At 42.0% G+C, this 20,869-nt stretch overlaps 1 protein-coding gene and 1 pseudogene across 2 annotated transcripts in view; one reads left to right on the top strand and one right to left on the bottom strand.

Moving 5' to 3' along the window:
• Positions 1-20,869, bottom strand: part of il1rapl2 (interleukin 1 receptor accessory protein-like 2) — a 1,024,957-nt gene that overhangs the window by 756,283 nt on the left and 247,805 nt on the right. The window lies entirely within an intron of this gene.
• LOC137377953 (5S ribosomal RNA) lies at positions 335-458 on the top strand (annotated as a pseudogene).

Below are 20,869 nucleotides of genomic sequence, written 5' to 3'. Positions count from 1 at the left end.
TTTCATGAAAAATTACTTCGTAAAAATGTAATAGTTCACTACAGTGAGCTAACCTATTCGTTCCGCTCAGGAGTCTAAATTTTGGTTCACTAGAGGGATGGACCAAACCATGGAAAGTGTCAAATTGATGTGAACATGAATTTAATAAAAGTGTAGTATCATGAAAACCCTATATACCAAATGGGAAATATTAATTTAATCAGTTGGAACCTTGCATTAGACTTTTACTGGAAATTCTTACAAGTAATTTGTTTTAAAAGTAAACTGGCAGCCAAGATGGCAAAGTGCAATTTATATTTGAAACACTAAAAGCTCAGACTGGAGGCAAGTCTGATTCAACGGCCATATTAGTCTGAAAAAAAAAATGCCCGATCTCGTCTGATCTCGGAAATTAAGCAGACTCAGGCTGGTTAGTACTTGGATGGGAGACCGCCTGGGAATACCAGGTGCAGTAGGCTTGGGACCTTTGCACTTTGTAGTATATATAAATGATTTGGAGGAAAATGTAGCTGGTCTGATTAGTAAGTTTGCGGACGACACAAAGGTTGGTGGAGTTGCGGATAATGATGAAGATTGTCAGAGGATACAGCAGGATATAGATCGGTTGGAGACTTGAGTGGAGAAATGGCAGATGGAGTTTAATCCGGACAAATGTGAGGTAATGCATTTTGGAAGATCGAATGCAGGTAGGAAGTATACAGTAAATGGCAGAACCCTTAGGAGTATTGACAGGCAGAGAGATCTGGGCGTACAGGTCCACAGGTCACTGAAAGTGGCAACGCAGCTGGATAAGGTAGTCAAGAAGGCATATGGCATGCTTGCCTTCATCAGTCGGGGCATAGAGTATAAAATTGGCACGTCATGCTGCAGCTGCACAGAACTTTAGTTAGGCCATACTTAGAATATTGCGTGCAATTCTGGTCGCCACACTACCAGAAGGACGTGCAGGCTTTGGAGAGGATACAGAAGAGGTTTACCAGGATGTTGCCTGGTCTGGAGGGCATTAGCTATGAGGAGAGGTTGGATAAACTTGGATTGTTTTCACTGGAATGACGGAGGTGGAGGGGCGACATGATAGAGGTTTACAAAGTTATGAGTGGCATGGACAGAGTGGATAGTCAGAAGCTTTTTCCCAGGGTGGAAGAGTCAGTTACTAGGGGACATAGGTTTAAGGTGAGAGGGTCAAAGTTTAGAGGGGATGTGCGAGGCAAGTTCTTTACACAGAGGGTGGTGAGTGCCTGGAACTTGCTGCCGGGGGAGGTGGTGGAAGCAGGTACGATAATGACGTTTAAGAGGCATCCTAACAAATACATGAATAGGATGGGAATAGAGGGATACGGTCCCCGGAAGTGCAGAAGGTTTTAGTTTAGGCAAGCATCAAGATCGGCGCAGGCTTGGAGGGCTGAATGGCCTGTTCCTGTGCTGTACTGTTCTTTGTTCTTTTGTTCAACCTAGCCAGAACAATGGGGGTGCTCTCGGTGATTAAATTACATGGAATGACTTTATCAGCACAGTTGTCAGGGCCATCTACAACCATCGACTTTGAAAAAGCCAACCCACACCCACCCCCCTGCCCTCCCCTCCTCTTCAAGTGTGACTGGACAGCTTGAGGTGTAGCAACTTGAATCTCAGAGAAGATTCCAGAAAACCTCATTAAAACAATAAAGGGGCTTGATAGTGTCATGTGACTTCCTGTGCAGCTCTGGAGAGACTGTAAGCTTGGTCACCCAGAAAGCTGACGACAGTAACTGAAAAACCATCAACGAAGCAGGTCTCTCTCTCTCCCCAATAACGATCAAGAGAAGACCCAGCTGTAACTGGGAAAGCCCCTCAAGCCTACAGACCACCACAGCCAGCAACCAGGGGACAAGAATCAAACCCCTCTTCCACCTTCAGGAGCTCTGAGAAAAGCAAGCCCACAAACGTGCACGTGGCCTAGCGAGGACTTCAGGACTATAATTTCAACTGAGGACTATGAGACTAACATACCATATTTAAATTCCATTTATTCAGAACTTTAATCCAACCACCAAACCGGTTTTCCCTCTGTAATCTATGTGTGTGTGTGTGTGCGCACATGTGTGATTCTCATGTGAATGTGTACGTGAATATGTAGCCTATTTTTAGTAATTTTAACCGGGTTAGAGTGTTAAGAGTAATAAACATAACTCTTTCTTGTTTAAACTCGAGAAAACCTGTCTGATTAGTTCTTTTGCAATTGTATTAGATGAACAAGAGGAAGCATTCACAGAGGTGGTAAGTTCAACCACTGTGTTATAAAAAGGATATAAACCCTGTTGCGGTCAAACCAGAGAAGGGGTGAAAGGAAAGTCTGAGACCTCCTATTCGCCTGGCTGTAACAGTAGACAAAAACCCTGAATTGCAACAGAGAACAGCAGTAGAATGAAAAGCTTTGCATTTATATTATCAGATTTGCATTAATATGATGAATGTTTAATTTTTGGGCACAATTACATTCCTTCCTCAAAACTACTAACAAAATAATTAATTCCATGTCCATACTACCTGGGCTGATGTCCACATAGGCAAACAGGCTATTCTCCTTACCCAAGGAAGGTCATACTAACAAAGGCTCACAACATTGATTCTTGGGATGAGAGGGCTGTCCTTTGAGGAGAGATTGTATAGAACGGGCCTCTATTCTCTGGAGTTTAGAAGAATGAGATGCTGAAACGCATAAGATTCTTAGAGGGTTTGACAGGGTAGTTGCTGAGAGGTTGTTTTCCCCTGGTTGGACAGTCAAGAATTAGGGTTCATCATCTCAGAATAAGAGTTTGGCCATTTAGGATTGAGATGGGGAGAAATTTCTTCACTCAGAGGGTTGTGAATCTTTGGAATTCTCCATCCCAGAGGGCTGTGGATGGTCAGTCATTGAGTATATTCGAGACTGAGATAGACATATTATTGGGCACTAAGGAATCAATAGCTATGAGTATAAACCAGAAAATGGAGTTGAGGCAGAAGATCAGCCATGATTTTATTGAATGATGGAGCAGGCTCTTCCTGCTCCTATTTCCTATGTTCTTATAATGATAGGGTTTGTGCAATGGTACTGTTATATCAACACAATAAATTCGAAAAAGAGAAATATTCTGCTATTTACTGTAAAGAAAATGGCATGTATTATAACACAATCAATTCAGAGGGGAACGTGGTGGGTTGGATACTAGCCTTTCAGTCAGCCCTGGTTTAATTTCATCATTGTGTCAGCTGTGGCTCAGTTGGTAGCACTCTCTTCTCGGTTCAAGTCCCACTCCAAGTCCCACTCCAGCACTTGAGCACAAAAATCAAGGCTGACAGTCCAGGGCAGTACTGAGGGAGAGCTGTACTGTCGGAGGTGCCGTCTTTCAGATGAGACATTAAACCAAGGCCCCATCTAGTTGCTTGGGTGGATGTAAAAAAAAAATCCCTTGGCACTTTTACAACGAAGAGCAGGGGAGTTACCCCAGTGTCCTGGCCATTATTTATCCCTCAATCAACATCATAAAAACAGATTATCTGGTCATTATCACATTGCTGGAGTTTGCTGTGCTTCTTACTTTACAACAGTGACCATACTTCAAGAAGTACTTCATTGGCTGTAAAGCACTTTGAGATATCCGATGGTCATAAAAGGTGCTATATAAATGCAAGTATTTTTCTAATCTTATTTTAAAAGTCTGATTTGAAAGTAATCACTATTCAATTCCAAATGAGAATGGCCAACAGCCCAAGAATGTTATAAAAACAGAAAATATCGGAAAAATACTCACGGTTTGGCAACATCTGTGGAGAGAGAAACAAAGTTAACCTATCAGGTCTGTGGCCTTAGATCAGAATTGGGAAAAGTTAGAAATGTATTAGGTTTTGGGCAAGAGAAAGTGGGGGGAGGAGGGTAGCAGAACAAAAGAGAAGGTCTGTGATAGAGTGGAGGGCAAGAGAGATTAAATGACAAAAGGTTTTGTGATGCAAGGCCAAAGGAAGTGATAACATGACAAGTAAAGAAACAAAAGATGTGTCTAGAGGAGGTATGAATAGCAGCCGTCCACATGCAAAGTAAAGGAGCTAAGAAAGAAACGAGAGAGAAACAGCACTTCCGACAATGTTGCACTGGAGCGCCAGCCTAGATTTTGGTCTCAAATCTTTGGAGTGGGGCGGGAACCCACAACGTCCTGACCCAGAGGCAAGACTGCTACCAACTGAGTGTGTGAAAAGGGCAGAGACAGAGAAATCTTTGAGTAGAGATTTTTCAGAGAGATACACCAAGATGGACAAAGGGCCATCAACCCAATGTTAACTCTGTTCCTCTCTACACAGATGCAGCCAGACCTGCTGAGTATTTCCAGCATTTTCTGTTTTTATTGCACCAAGATGTACTGGATTATCGCTTTTCATTGTGTCTGTTTAGATTTCAGATTGTGGGCTGTTCATTTGTATTGTGCTTTGTTCTGTAGTGCCATTGCTTCAAGGATATGTATGCTTTCTTTAACGATACCATTTTCTTATTTTGCTGCAGTGATTTTCATCAGCTTCCTTCAGCCAAAGTAAAGATGAAAGATGTGTTTCCTGATTGGGAAGCAGGAGGACCATGAGACAATTGTAAGGGTTAAATGTGTAATTAGGAGGAAAATGGCTCCAAAGTTAGTGTTGGCATCCTAAAATCTATGAAAGATGCTGGACACGCAGCGAACAATCCATTTAGATGGGGTGTCTTCTCTTGGTGCACCTTTGCTGATGGCTGTGAAGGCCAATCCTTGAGAGACACGTTCTGCCACAAGTGCCATACATAAAACTTCCAAGTGATGCTGTGAGTTGTTGTTTTCGGTATTAGCGCCTGTTGCCAAGCTGCTGTAGCAACTGGTCATCGTGGTGGTGCCCACCAGTCCACAGGACGTGTCGACATTTCCCTCTTTCGCCAGCTAGTGACACCCAGGTGTGATAGTCAACATTTAGGGCCTTCCTGTCACACTTGCAAGCACTCTTGAAGTGGAGCTTTGGGCACCCCACTGGTCGTCTGGCCCCGACTACCTCACCATATAGGTTAAATGTTGTTTTAGCTTGATTATTGCTAAGTAAACAATGTTTTAAAATTGCATAATGCTTGCAGGTTTTGTATTGCTGGTGAATCATGAGTTATCATGTGCATTTGTTTTCCTGCTTTGTATTTTGCAATAATTACAGACTTGCAATGTTTATTGGAACCTTTATCCCTTCTAGAACTGCTGTGCTTGCAAATTCCTTGGTCTTCTCCACGTCTTCAGATGTCAGGAAATAGCATCTATGTGACAAATCTTTTTATCCCCAAGCTTTGAGGATAGATTAACCACAATTTCAGTATACTTCAGAAATTTGGACATAGCAGCCTCTAAAATCAACATATATTGAGTAAAAACAAATGAAAAACAAATGCAGGATTATTTAAATTAAACATAGAAGGCAAATCAGGAAAACTCTAATTCTCTAAATAATTAAAATGAGGCTTTTGGTTTAATGAGATTTTGGGTTTGGAATTACTTCTAGATTATCTGCAAATTACGATTCAGGTGCAAGAATAATTTATTTCGTGCACTCTACTATGAAGCTTGACAACAAATGTATCCATAGTATTTGTGTTCCGTTGTAGTTCTAGTGCAATTCTGCTGTGGACACTAGATGGGTGAAACTGGTCTTCACCATGAGTGTGAAAACAAGCTCATAGCAAATCGGCAGCTTACTTTGCACCTCACCCGATTTGCCTTTACACCGATTTAAAAAATTGGACTTACTCTTTAAATTGTGAACCTACAAAAATTAATGTGTTCGTAAACACCATTTGAAATACACTTTTCAAGCATCAACTGAATTTGAATGCAAGGAAAAAAGTTTAGAATAGCTCTTGGCCCAAAGTTCGAGTTTACATTTCCAGTTCAGCACTCATACAGCAGGCAGTTTGTGCTGGTTTTTTCAGCGCAACCTGTCTCAAATTGGCCAAAGATCAAGGAATTTCAAGCATAATTTACATTCAGTGCAAATCGAGTTTTGCACTAGTTTGAAAAATATTGCGCGGGAATCGGACCCTGCCCACACCCTCAGATTGAATTAATCATCAATGCGAGTTTTGACTAATTGCTCTTATTTGTGAGCCTTCACGGAGGCTCTAAAAATGAAGGTTTTTCTATTTCCTCGGACAGCAACAGGTACCTTTAAAAGCTTTAAGTATTTTTTTTTTAATTAACTAAGTGACCAGGGTACACCAATGTAACTACTAAATGATTCGGTATAGTGTTTTTTTTAAGTCATTTGAGTTATTTAAAATCGAGTTACTCACAAATGGTAGACGAGACACTCCAATTAAAAATGCTTATGTTTTGTGATAAATCCATTTTCAGCTGCGTTAATAAAACTGAACCAGGTTTCCACTCTTAAATATGTACCTTGATAGATTTAACAATTTTTTAAAAATATGCTCCAAAGTATGGATGATTGCACTGGTTTCTAGAAGATTTTATATTTATGACATGCAAATAAGTTTGAGCAGAAAATTGAGCAAAATGAAAACCACTTCTGAAAATTAGCACAACTTTGAGAGCAATGTATGCCCGAATCGTAGATTGCACCCAAAGTGTAAGCTCTTGGCCATTGGTTTAAGTCTTTGGTACAAAACCAACTCAGACTGAAAACCAACAGTATTAAAGGGGCTCTTTCGGAGAATGGATTTTCTGTCAGTAAATGTAAGATCACACTCCAAACTTGGCCACTGCCAAAAATGGGCATCTCCTTGATGTCAACAATCGTTAAAATGGAGCTGTAGTTTCTTTATTTACACCATATTGTGTAAGAAACATACGACTCTCCGCAGCTTCACAGCTAGAAGCTGCTAATTATAGTGCATAGTCATGCATAAATTATAACATGCACATTCTTGTTTTGGTTCGGGGTTGTGTGTTGAAGCATGGATGGCCCCAAACTAATTCCAAATCCCAAATGTACCTCTTGACTTTTCATTTTAATGCTCAACTGACACTGAGTGAATGTCATTGAATAACCAGTATGATATCCATTTCTCTCGACCAGAAATAATTGCTGGACAGTGTTACATAATGCTTTGCCCACTAGCAGCAAAATCAAAGTCCACATTAAAAATGTTTACGCAAGTGGGAAACTGGACGGTGCAGTGGGCTAAACATTGGGTTTTCACCTCTGGGACTTTAATTCAATTCCCAATGGAATGAAAATCTCTTCTGTACATGGGCAGTCTCAAACCAGTTACCAGTGTGCATGGGCCTACAGAATAAAACTGTCCCCTATTCTGGCACTGGTTGGGAATCTCAGTTTTTAGAGGTGATGGCTGGTGTGGGAAATGCAAATAATGCCACACTAGTGCAGTAGTGGTGCCCTTCTCTGCTTTATTATTGAGGCAGCGTACAGAGTGCTTTACTGTCTGTGCTGTGTTCAACATTTGCACTGGCTGCCAGAAGTGGAGAGTGTTCCATTCTCCAACACCATGGTCTCAACTTAATAAGCTTAGAATTGCAGAGATGGCATGAGTACTTGCATAAATACAATAGAAATGTCATAATTTCTCACAACTTTCATCTTACAAATGGTTTATATGTAGTGACCATTGTGATCATGACCATGATCAGCAGGGTCTGCTCCTATTCAATAAAAAATGCTCAACATTTGATTCATCGTTAAATATTTTTTGTCAAACCTGGCACACCATGTCCTTTTTCTCTATCTGTACATTCTTTCCCGTGAAGCTCCCTTTCTATCACACAAATCAATAGCTGCACAGTAAGACCCGGCAGCCACTACCTGTGGTCACAACACAGAAAATCAAAATAGTGAATTTAGAAGAAATAAAATATATGTATGTCTGGCTTTCTTTACAATTAAACAGCTTGTGTCACTTCATAAACCAGTATGCTATATCCAGGCAGTAGCATTTATCACACTTGATTGATTGGTTTAAATAACTGATGATTTATTTTTCAAGTTACCAAGCTGGAACTACCATCAAACTAACCAAACTGCTCAAATGATTTTCTTGAAGTCTTTTCAGAAGCCATACTGTTTTCCAATCCTCTGCATAATAGATTTCCAACAATGAAAACATCATAATTAATATAATTATTTGCAAATTAATTGATGTGCTTTCACATAAACCTAACCACTGCACATCAAAACTTCCTGTACCATACTTGCCCCACACAAGCCTACCCATCCCTAGGATCTAGAGGTTTAGCTCTGTCATCCTTGCTATGTAGATTCTGCATAGCCTTTTTGTATAGTTACAGACGCAGGTGAACAGGAAACCGCAGAAAAATAAAGTGATTTATAAGAGGTTCATTAAATTGCATGAACAATGATAACGCTCAAATCAGATACATCACTACATAGGTTTGCAACCTTACTCTTCCATTGGTCTTTCTAAATTGCTATCTAAGCATATTTTTTGGCAGCCATCAATTGCAAAGTCTTTTATCTAAGGAGAGAGGACAGGACAATGCTAATTTGATGTAACAATGATATCAAAAATATGTTGTGTCATGCAACCTAGTAGGAAGTGATTCAGTGGCAGAACATTTAACTGGAGCTCAGGAGAAAAAGTTAACGCCAAAAGTGCAGATCCAGACTTAAACTTAACTCCTTCCTTTTTATTAGTCGACCATGAATACTTCTTTTCATTTTGTAACTATTAACAGGTTTCACAACATAAGGCGGTGGCGTATTAGATTGTTAAATAGTGTGAACAGGCTATGAACCCATGCATCTTCATTGAAAATGTCAAGCATTTAAAAATACTTCTACCATCAGTAAACTTCTATTTTCTCTTCCTTCTCTTATTTGATTCACATTAAACTCAGATTCTGGTGACTAAATGTACTAGCTCTTAAAACTTGATAATTCAATGACATTAGAACCTGTATATGAGCGGTCTATCCTCTTCAGACTAGGCTCTATTTTAAAATGGCAGCACCATGGCTATTTTACTCATTTCAGCAACAAAGACAGCCATCTGTATTATATTTGTGCCATTTGATTATGCTTTTACAGAACAGGACGATTACACTGAGAACACATCAAGGTTTAACACCATTTTTGAAAATGAAAGAGAGTATGTGGCTGTGGTTTTCCATCACTGCATTCACTAGCCCCCAAATATCTGGAACTTTTTACTGAATGAGCAAAAAGTTGTGGTCGGTTGAACACAGATGCAGAAAACCCTCCTTCTACTGAATGCTGGTACCTTAGCATTGTCTGAAATCTTTAGGGCACAAATGGGTAGAAACAGCCAGATTTAAGCTCAAGTCCCAGAAATGAATGCACTGAACCATCTTGCTTCTGGTATATATATATATATATATTTTTTTTTTTAATATAACCACTGTAAAAATCAGAATAAAAAGTGTTAAAATGGACAGATTATAACTGCAGATACACCAATTTACATTGTGTCTTTAAAGTACAAAACTCTGCCTTACAGAGGAGGCGGTGGTGTACTGGTATTGTCACTGGACTTGTAAACCAGAGACCCAGGTATTGCTCTGGGGACATGGGTTCGAATCCCACCACAGCAGAAGGTGGAATTTGAATTCAATTAATAAATCTAGAATTAAAATAGCCATGAAACCATGTCGATTGTTGTAAAAACCCATCTGGCTCACTAATGTCCTTTAGGGAAGGAAATCTACTGTCCTTACCTGGTCTGGCCTACATGTGACTCCAGACCCACAGCAATGTGGTTGACTCTTACATGCCCTTGAAATGGCCTATTCAAGGCAATTAGGGATGGGTAATAAATGCTGGCCTGGCCTGCGACGTCCACAACCCATGAATGAATTAGAATTAAAAGAGGTGTAAAGATAATGAATAAAAGATGCTAAGGCTATGCAGACTTAGGAGAACTGAGCAAAAGCTTGGGCAAAGTGACGGGTTTTAAAGAGGATATTAAATGAGGAGAGGGAGGTAGTCCCTGAACAACAGAAACTAAAGTCAACTAAAAATAGAAACAGAAAATGCTGGGAATACTCTGCAGGCCAGGGAGCATCTGTAGAAAGAAGTAATAGAGTTAATGTTTCAGGTCAATGACCTTTTGTGAAGATCATAGATTTCAGAAAATCTGATAAATGCCAGTGACCAATTGAACCACTTCAGTCGCAAAAACTTTCATTCTCAAAAGGGGTGTGGGGCGGCTGCAAGTATCCCACCTGACTAGGGATCACTATCTTGTAGCTCAAAAATATCCAGTGAGAAGGAGTGACTCAACTCTGCTGCACAGCATTGCCATTCTTTATGAAAGCTAGATTAAAAAGGACTTGCAATTATATAGCATCTTTCTTAAGCTCAGGATGTCCGAAAGTGCTTTACAGCCAACCAAGTATTTTTTGAAGCATTGCTACTCTTGCAATGTAAGAAACATGGCAGCCAATTTGTGCACAGCAAGATCCAATAAAAAGCAGTATAATAATGACCAAATATGTTGGTTTCTGTATTTGATCCCTCATCAGGATGAGTTTTTTCAGTTCATAGAATGACCTCCCTCCCCCCATTCAATTGGATGAAGTGTTCCATCATCCGGAAGCTAGGAAATGTCCTACTGATCGCAACTGGCCTTGTGTTGAAAGAAAAAGAATGCCTTGCATTTATATAGCACCTTTCGTGGCTTAATGATGTTTCAAAGTGCTTTACAGCCAATGAAGTACCTTTGAAGTGTAGTCACTGTTGTAATGTTGGAAACTCAGCAGCCAATTCATGCACAGCAAGCTCTCACAAACGGCAATGTGATAACGAAGAGATAATCTGTTTTTGTGATGTTGATTAAGAGATAACTATTGGCCAGGATACCGGGGATCACTCCCCTACTCTTCTTGAAAATAGTGTCATGGGATCTTTTACATCCACCTGGAAGGGCAGACAAGGTTTAATGTTTCATCTGAAAGATGGCACCTCTAACAGTGCAGCACCCCCTCAGTGCTATAGTGGAGTATCAGCTTTTCTTTTTTGCTCATGTCCTGGAGGGAGTTTTATACTGGTGGTAGGGGTCTCGATGCCAGGGGAAACTGATGCCGAGATCCCTGCATCACCTGTTTGCCGGAAGGCCTGCCAAATTTAGTGCCAATCAGGTACTTAAGTGGAAAGTGGCGGGCCTGCCATAGGATTAAGGAACCCGTCGCCGGACGTTCCGCCCTCGAGGAGGTGGTGGCTGCTGTTGCAATTACAGTCACAAGACACTGAGGAGCAATGCTGGAACCAGGCTTAAGGTAGGTGGGGCGGGAAGGGTTGCGCAGGGTGGGGAGAGGGGAGGGGGCTCAGCAGCAAGGGCAGAGGAGTGGCCCTCAGCGGATCCCCCTTCCTGATGCCGGGACCCTCATTCAGGCACTAAGTGCCTATGAACAAGGTTGCCCACACCCACCCCCACCACCTTCCCCCTCCACCCTCCAGAGCCGGGAAGCAGCCCACATGGTTTTTCCTACCTGTGCAGTAACAGGGCCACCCGCCGCATTGATAATTGTGGCTGCGGCGCCAAGAGGCCCTTAATTGGGTGTTAAATGCCCAGTTAAGGGCCTCAATTAGCAGCAGGGCAGGAAGGCCATTCGCAGGCCTTCCCATCCCAGACTAAATTTCGGCAGAGACGGGATGGTGGCAGCAACACCCCACCCCGCCCACCATCCCACCCAATTTTATTCTCTCCCCACCTCCAAACCTGCTGCGAGAGCGTAAAATTCCCCCTTAGAGTGAAACTTGAACCCACACCCATCTGACTCAGAGGCAAGAATGCTACCAATTGAACCAAAGCTGACACACTTAGAGCTATTTCTTTACACCTCTGTAGTATACTAAGTCCCAACGACTTGGAATTTGCCAATTTACAAATGACACAGCATTTATACGTGATATTTATACAGAGAATCATAGAATGATATAACACAGAGGACATTCAGCCCTTCCTGTGTTGAAAGAGCTACCCAACTATTTCCAATCCCTTGCCCCTTCCCCATAACACTGCAAATGTTTCCACATTGTCAATTTCTAATTTCCCAACTAGACAAATGTATCTGACAAGTTCCTCCTTCAGCTGACTGAATCGATTGCTATATCAGATCCAATACCTGCATTCATAGCCTATGACATGATTTGAGCATGCTAGGCTCATACCTGTACGGGTCACTGAATTATTTGGTGACACTTGTTGAACAAGGCATTTTTTTTTGTGACATGTTTAATAAGGCTGGCTGAGTACTTTCCTACACTGCAAATTTTACTAATTAATTTTAAATGTCATTTAATTTGTAGGTCATTCTAGCCCACTTACCTAAATGAGTAATAATTTCCATTAGTTACAGCAATTGCTATTAAGCACACATGCACAGAAATCTGTTTATTTCCATTGCCACATTGCGCTCTGAACAGAGCTCACACATAAGAATGACAGACTGTTCAACATGTTTACTGTCAAAGGTTGATTGCTCTCCTGCAAGAGACCGTCATATAATAAAATTCCGTCTGTTTGCTCTGCTGTATTTTTACAGCTTTAAACTAAAGGCAATTATTGTCCTAGTCAAGGATCCCAGCAAGCAAACAGTAAGCCTTATGATATTATGCATGTTTAATTCTTTCTCAGCACAGTGCACAGAAACTGGTCATCACAGTCCAGTAATTCTCAATTGGATAACATAACACTGCAACCAACTCTTTCTGACTCTTAGCAGCAGTCTTCACAAGGGAAAATTAAATTAGGACCATCAGTAGTGGCATACCCATTTGAGCATACAACAGGATGATGACAGTGCCCATTAAATGAGATTTTCTTAGGAGTTGCGTGTCTCATTCTAACAGGACAGTTCAAATTACCAGTCATGGGCAATGGAGATCCACTTAAGTCACATTTCCTGTGAAGGTCACAAATCTTTTCTTCGACAGAAAGGACTGCCTTGACAACAAAATAGGAACAGGATATTCCCCGAACCCACTTAATTCACCGTTTTTTTTGGTAACCCAAATGCCGCACAGGTTAAACGAGATCACGACGCTTTGCTAGATCATCTACTCAATCACATCCTTGTCCTCATGACATTTACTCAAAGAGAAATGAATGGGGAACCTGCTCGCTTCCAATGAATGGCCCATTAAACTTCCAGAGGAGCTTGTTAAGGGGCTGAGGGGATCTGGACTGCAATTTTCAAATGGGATTCTGGCAAACTCAAACAGGCTGGTGCAGCTACTGCGCAGCTGTTGAGTTCAGAGGGGGCAAAGGGAAACTTTTTTTTTTAAGTTTGAAATTTATGGGGCCCTCAGGGATCTTGCATTGGATCATGTGCATTACCTCAGTTTTGGACAGCTAAACACCATCTTTTTCTTTTATGCTGTTGACTCTCAGAGGAACTGCCTGCTCTCTTAGGCAAGACAGGGGCAGGGACCCTTCATGGCTACCGTCTGCCTTTGCAACTTACAGTCTTGCAGGCAGCTCCCGCCTCTTGAAGATGCTCGGCGCCACTAATTGGGCACTGAGGCCAGCTCCTGCCCAACTAGAGAAAAAAGTAAACAAAGCAAAACTTGCGTTTTTATAGCGTTTTCACGGCCACCAGAGTCTCAAAGCGTTGTACAGCCAATGAAGTACTTTTGAAGTGTAGTCACTGTTGTAATGTTGGGCACTTACATTTCTAAATAGCATCATGTGAGCGATACAGTTGAGACGCGGAGTCAGGACCCAGAAATTATCCAGGTGTCAGGTTCTCAACCCTGTTCTGAAAACCTGGCCCCGTCAAGTTACTGGAGTAGAAGGCAGCTTGAAATTGTTGAAAATGGCAGTAAACACAAGAACTCCTAGCACAAGAGTAGCAAAATTCTAAATGGTTGTGTATTTTAATATCAGAGATAAATAGAGCAAACAGGATGCACTGATATTCAAATATGTCAGAGTTTCATACTGTCGTGCATGAGAGGAGATACAAAACACTCAAAGTTAGCTCAAACTGCATCAAAAATGCAAGATGCCATCAGAGAGTTAGAAAAGAGATGTATTGGCCTCTGGTAAATAAAGACATCAAGACCTGTTATCTACGTGAGATACATGCAAGTCACTTCAAGTTCACTAGCAAAAGAAAGCCTTTTTAAAAAAAAAAATCAAGTACCAGGAAAAGCCTTGGGAAAGAGAATAGGATCTGTTTGAAGCTGATCGGAAAGATTATCCTCGATGTCCTGACTGTTGTTCTATTTGAGAATGACAGCTTCACTGATTTAAGAAGAGGCAATTAACCAGGATGAAAGCTCATTTTGTATTCCAAATGAGGTTATACCAGACATGGGGCCACCATTTAATCCAGGGAAATTCCAGAAGTGTGAAAAATGAGTTCAGACACATGAACAGTTTCGCAAGGTGTTGAGTCAAACAGCAAGGCAGAGAATGTCAAGATTGCAAAAGGCTCTTTGAGAAAATAGTGATAAAGCCATTCTGGAAGGAAACTGATCCCAGCAAAAGGGCAACAGCATGTGGATGTCAGATCCTATTATAAAAAAAACTGAGCATGGCAAGATCTTTAGGAGATTCCTGTGAAAAACAATGAAGCTGTCATCTTCAGAGAGACCCGAGGAAGAGATTACACAACCAGTCAGACAAGTGGATGATCCAGGCAGCTAACAAACTATGACCAATCAGCAGTGAAACACTGAAGGAGAACTAAATCCAGCCTAGCAACAATAACCCCAGATTGAAAAGGTTCCAATCAGCAACAGGAAGATTAAGTCTGCAAATCTAACTGGGAGTGGCAGAAAAATAGGTAACAGTGATTATATATGCCAATGTCTTGTGAACTGCTCATACTGGGACTGTAGGACTACTTAGAGCTGCTTGTCTATTTTTGATGTAAAAGGTTAACTTTGCTCCTGAGGAGGAAGATGTATGGATGTTGACTGAAGAGCCTGCGTCAATGATGAATTATGAAAAGGTCTCTAGTTCTCTCCTCACACTTGTTTAAAGATTGACAGATGAAGTGTAGCATCAGATGATGGCACATTTATTTGTCGCTGAGGCCTTTGTTGATCATTACTGACTGGTGCACAATAACTAACATTACAACATTGAAGCTGCCCACTTCCCTTGGCTCTTTGCAAACTGGTATCATCTGACATTTCACAATGTCCCTGCAGTGTTTACTCACCATGTTTTTGCAAAGAAGTGATGTTCTTGGGTAATGAACCATGACAATGTTTATTTAATGTTACTGCACACACAAAACCTTAAGTGCAAATGCTGCAGTTAAATTATTCTGTAGTTGTGTACACTTTTTACGCCTCACGCTTTGAATTTTTTTTTAACTATTTCTTCAATCATTCTTCAGCAATATTTTCTTCACTTGATACTATTGAGAGATTTACTTTGCAACATAAACCTTGGCTGGAATTTTACGTTGGGCGGGAGGGCCAGCCCACCGGCCATAAAGTCGGTGGCGAGCCCACCTCTGCTGGGCCTGGGAGCCACACCAGGATTTTATTTGCCCCAGGCCATTAATTGACCTTGGGCAGACTTCTGCCCCACTGAGGCAGGAAGTCCTGCTTCCAAGCGCTGCCAGCCAATCAACAGGCTAGCAGCTCTCAGTCCCAGCAGCACCACCGGAAGCGGTGGCCACTGCAGGGACTGCACCCAACCACAGCAGAGAGGGGGACACCGGCCCCAGAAAAAAGGTAAGAGTCTGGGCCCTCATCAGGGACAATTGGCCGGGTCCCGCTGAGGCAAAGAGGGGTCGGTTGAGGGAGTGTGGGGGTAGCATAGTGCAGAGGGGGCGATTGGGGCGGCTCTCCATGGGGCTTCGGGTGCCCGATCACGAGGGCAACCCCCCAGCCCGCCTCCTCTGAGGGACCTCAGCCACCTGCTGGCTGCTGGTAAAACATCAGCAGTAGTGGAAGGAGCCCCTTAATTGGCAGTAAATTGGCCACTTATGGCCTTTGATTGGCCTGGAGTGGGTGGGCCATTTCTCGCCACCGCTGCTCCATGTAAAATTGCAACGGGGGTGGGAAGGCATCGGAACAGCGCCCCCTGCCTCCCACTCAACTTTATGATCCCCCCCTGCCACCAGCCTGCTCCTGCCCAGGGGTGGGGGGGTTGGTGGCGGGGGCACAAAATTCCAACCCTTGTATCTTGAAATCAACTTCCTTTCTGTTTTACTTCAATTTTGCTGAACATTATTATGTTTTTACATTTTAAAGTATGGTTGATTGTACAGTCCTTTTCAAGTGGAATTAATGGCAACTTTTATTCCTGTTATTAGTTGGACTATAACTTCATGCTTATGTAGCAAATAAACAAGAGGCATGTTTTATATTTCCTTCTATTAACTTAGAAGAAATTTATAGTCTGAATTTTTTTGAACTGGATTAACCCTCTCCCTTTTTAAATAATGAGCACAGATGTCTCACATCATCCACAGACATCTTTCAAGAGTCACACAGTTGCTGCAAAAATAGTATTAGATATAATTTACAGCACAGAAACAGGCCATTCAGCCCATTTGGCCCACACTAGTATTTATATACAACATAAGCCTTGTACAACTCTAATGACTTCTTCACATTCGCACTAGTATCCTTCTATTCCTTTCTCATTCACGTGAATCGAGCCTCCCCTTTAAAAGCATTAGTACTATTTGCTTCAACCATTCTACATGACAGCGAGCTTCACATTCTCAGAACTTTCTCTGCAATGAAATTGCTCCTAAATTATTTATTTGAACATATAGTGGCTGTCTTGTATTTATTTTTCCCTCGTCCATATCCATACTACTGACCACTTCATAGTTTTGGAGCTTCTTTCACCGAGAAATGAGCTCCAGTCTGTTCAATATTTCCTGATATTGAATTCTCTCACTTCTCGTAACCCCCATGTAATTCTTTTCCTTCTTCAGTGCTTTAATATTGTTTTTGTAGGACGGAGATTAGAATTGCACAGATTACTTCAAGTGTAATCTAACCAAGGTTCTATAGAAGTTTAAAATGACCTCCCTACTTTCCTATTCTATTCCTCTTGAAATGATCTACAGTATTTTCTTTGGACTTTATGATCTTTATCAACTTGTGTTGCTACTTTTAACTATTTATGTTTCTGTATTCCCAGATCTCTATCTCCACTATCTCATTTAGTTTCTTACTTTGAAAAAATTAATTTGTACTTATTCAAATTATTTACCTATTGTTCCTCACATTTTGAATTTTTTAATTATTAGCTTCTCAAAACCTTTGACCTTTAGTTTGTTAACGGCTAATAAAAACAATTTGGCAGAGTTTTATTATCTTAATATTCAGGTTTCATGTCTGACTGTCAATTGTAATATGACAATGGAAAGTTTTGCTTCACTCAAGTGAGCACATCAGCTTTTTTTTGGTGACTTCACAGCTGAGTTTTTAAACCAGAAAGGCTACATTAGTAAAAAGATGAAAGGTAACTGCTGCATGTCTTTGTGTTCACTGTCATCATTGCTATTGAATCATGTCACTTTTTGGAATCAAGCATGTTAAAGTGCGACATGAATCCATACCAACCGACATCAGTTAACTCAGCAACAGATAAGGAATCAAACCTGAGACCATCTCGTGTCTATAACTTGCAACCATACTGGTCAATGCCTTCACCTATGGGATCATCAGGAGAGTTTATGGATTTCAATTGTGACTGTTTCAACAATTAATGTTTTATTTAATTCTCCCAAGCTCACTTTTTTGCCATTGGCAAGAAGAAAGGCTTTCCTCACCCGCGCATCTGACCCAGATCACTTAAGTGGCTCTCGAGAATAGTCCACCCAAAATATTCAGTTCTCTTTTTCATTCACTGAATGACTTTCTGTTATATTGCTGGCATGTTCTGCTTTTACTGGCAAGTAACTGCTCAAGGCTAGCCTCTCAGAAGAAAACGTTAGCATTGTGTTAAATGAGACAATTGAAAGAGTGACATCAAAAACAAGTCTTTTGTCGGCTTTATAGGATTGACAACAAAACCCTCTGAATATGATTTTCTTGGATATCTTTCCAGGGAAGAATCCTACTGACTGGAATAGGTATCAAAGCAATTCGAGTTGGTTCTTTCACTCTACAACTGCCATATTTTACACAATTACCAATATTTATAATTTATTTCCCCACAAAAAATGACTGTTTCTACTTCAGAAAGAATTGAGAAGCTTTCATTATGGAGTGAGTGAAGAAAGGATATCGAAAGAAAATGAATGAAAAACTCAAGCCAAGATGACAGCAGAATGGATTCTTCCAACATAATAGCCTGAAATTCATCAGTTGAGTGCCACACACATGATTTACTTGAGCATAAAATGTCAGAAGATGCCAGTGCAATTATTGTGGGAAGACACACATAGCTCCAACAATCTTGATGGTTCAAATAAGATAAAGAGGAACCTATGAATGTGGTGTATTTAGATTTCCAGAAGGCATTTGACAAGGTGCCACATCAAAGGTTACTAAACAAAATAAGAGCCCATGGTGTAGAGGGTAACATATTAGCATGGACAGAGGATTGGTTAGCTAACAGGAAACAGAGAGTAGGCATAAATGGGTCGTTTTCAGGTTGGCAGGCTGTAACTAGTGGAGTGCCACAAGGATCAGTGCTGGGACCTCAACTATTTACAATCTATATCAATTACTTGGATGAAGGGACAGAATGTATGGTTGCTAAATTTGCTGATGACACCAAGATAAGTAGGAGAGAAAGTTGTGAAGAGGACATAGAGTCTGCAAAAGGATATAGATAGGTAAAGTGGGCTGGATTTTGCCAAGCCCATGATGTCGGGCTCCATGGCTGGGGTGGAGTGGTGGTGGTGGCAGCCGGAAGATAGTTGCGGCAGAGGGCTGCCACGGAGGCCGACGGCTGGAGGGCCCAGCCCGATCCTCCCAGCAGCAGCGAGGCTCCGTGGCAGCATCCACCCCACACTGTGCGAAGGGATCTGGATTTAAATATTTAAATGAATGAATCAATTTAAATCAAATTACCTTGAATCTTACGGGCTCGCTGCGATCTTTGGTGCGGTGGCCGGCACTCCCGCACCTTCAATCCCTGTCTGAGGAAAGCAGGCACGGTACTGGTGGGGAGGAAGGTGGAGCTAAGATTTTTACCGTTTGGGGGGTGGTGAAGAACAGGGCCAAATAATCATCATCAATATAGGGGATGGTGGGAAGGGGTGCACTTTCAACTTTGTGCAGTCTGGGGGTAGGCGAGGGGTGAAGGTCAGAATTCAAAGGTAAGTGCTTTGGGGGTGGGAGAGAGAGCCAAAACTTACTGGAATTTTTATTGCGGGGGGGGGTGGGGGTAGGAAAGTCACATTACAATTTTATTTTGTAAATTTTGGGGGGGGTTTCACTTTAAAAATACAAATTTGTTGGCAGGGCTGGCTGCCCTTTAAAAGTGGCGTCAGCTCCTGTGCACAGGTAGCTGACGCCATTGCCAGCGACGGACAGCCTGCCCCCTCCACATGATTGGATGGGGCAGGCTGCCCTAGCTATTTAAATGAGCCGCTGCGCGGAAGATCGCCGGCAGCTCTTCAGCACGTGGCCCACGTGTGCGGGCCGCCATTTTTTGAGCTCGCTGCCGGGAGTGACGGCGGGCTCTTAAAATCCAGCCCAGTGTGTGGGCAAAGATTTGGCAGATGGAGTATATTGTGGGAAATTGGGAAATTGTCCACTTTGTCTGGAAAAATAGAAAAGCAACATATTGTTTGAATGGAGAGAGATTGCAGAACTCTGAGATGCAGAGGGATCTGGGTGTCCTAGTACATGAAACATAAAAGTTTAGTATGCAGGTACAGCAAGTGATTCAGAAGACAAATGCAATGTTGTCATTTATTACAAGGGGAATGGAATATACAAGTAAAGCTGTTTTGCTACACTTGTATAGGGCATTGGTGAGACTACATCTAGAGTATTGAGTACAGTTTTGGTCTCCTTACTTTAGAGAGGATATAATTGCATTGGAAGCAGTTCAGAGAAGGTTCACTCGACTGATTCCTAGGAGGAAAGGGTTTCTATGAGGAAAGGTTGGACAGGTTGGGTCTGTATTCATTGGAGTTTCGAAGGATGAGAGGTGATCTTATTGAAACATATAGGATCCTGACGGGACTTGACAAGGTAGATGGTGAAAGAATAGTTCCCCTTGTGAGAGACTAAAACTAGGGGGCACAGTTTAAAAATAAGGGGTCTCCCACTTAAGACAGATGCGGAGAAATTTTTTCTCTCCGAGGGTTGTGAGTCTGTGGAACTCTCTTCCCTACAGAGCAGTGGAGGCAGGGTCATTGAATGTTTTTAAGGCAGAGGTAGACAGATGCTTGACAAAGAAGGGAGTCAAAGGATATCATAGGTAGCAGGAAAGTGGAGTTGTGTCCACAAACAGATCAGCCATGATCGTATAGAATGGCGGAGCAGGCTCGAGGGGCCGAATAGCTTACTCCTGCTCTTAGTTCGTATGCTTGTAAGAAGAGAGCCTACGTGAAATTAACATGCTTTCCTCATCTTTCCAGTGCTTGAACTGTATAGCTGAGATTTTTCCGGCATGGGATGAGTCCCATGTCAGGACCGTGTGTGGTCCTCGCAGATGGCCAGCAGGACCGCGGCAGCAATATTCCCAGCAGTGGCCAATTTGGAGAATTACTTGAGAGGAGAATGAGAGGTGCCGTGAGAGGCACTGTTCCAGGGGAAGTAATAAATTTGTTTCTGTGCCAGGGCCAGGTAGGCCCTTGTGAGTGGAGGGGAAACCCCTCCAGCATCAGTGTTGAGGCTGGGTGGCAGTCTTTGCGACTGGGAGACCCTCCATGAGCCATGGAGTCTCCCTATTCCAAGGCCTTAGCACCCACATCCCCCCTCCACCCCTGGGTAGCTGCAGGAAGGCCACCTC

Source organism: Heterodontus francisci, chromosome 15, assembly GCF_036365525.1.
Source record: "Heterodontus francisci isolate sHetFra1 chromosome 15, sHetFra1.hap1, whole genome shotgun sequence".
Taxonomy (NCBI): domain Eukaryota; kingdom Metazoa; phylum Chordata; class Chondrichthyes; order Heterodontiformes; family Heterodontidae; genus Heterodontus; species Heterodontus francisci.
This window is presented reverse-complemented; position numbering and strand designations above follow the sequence as displayed.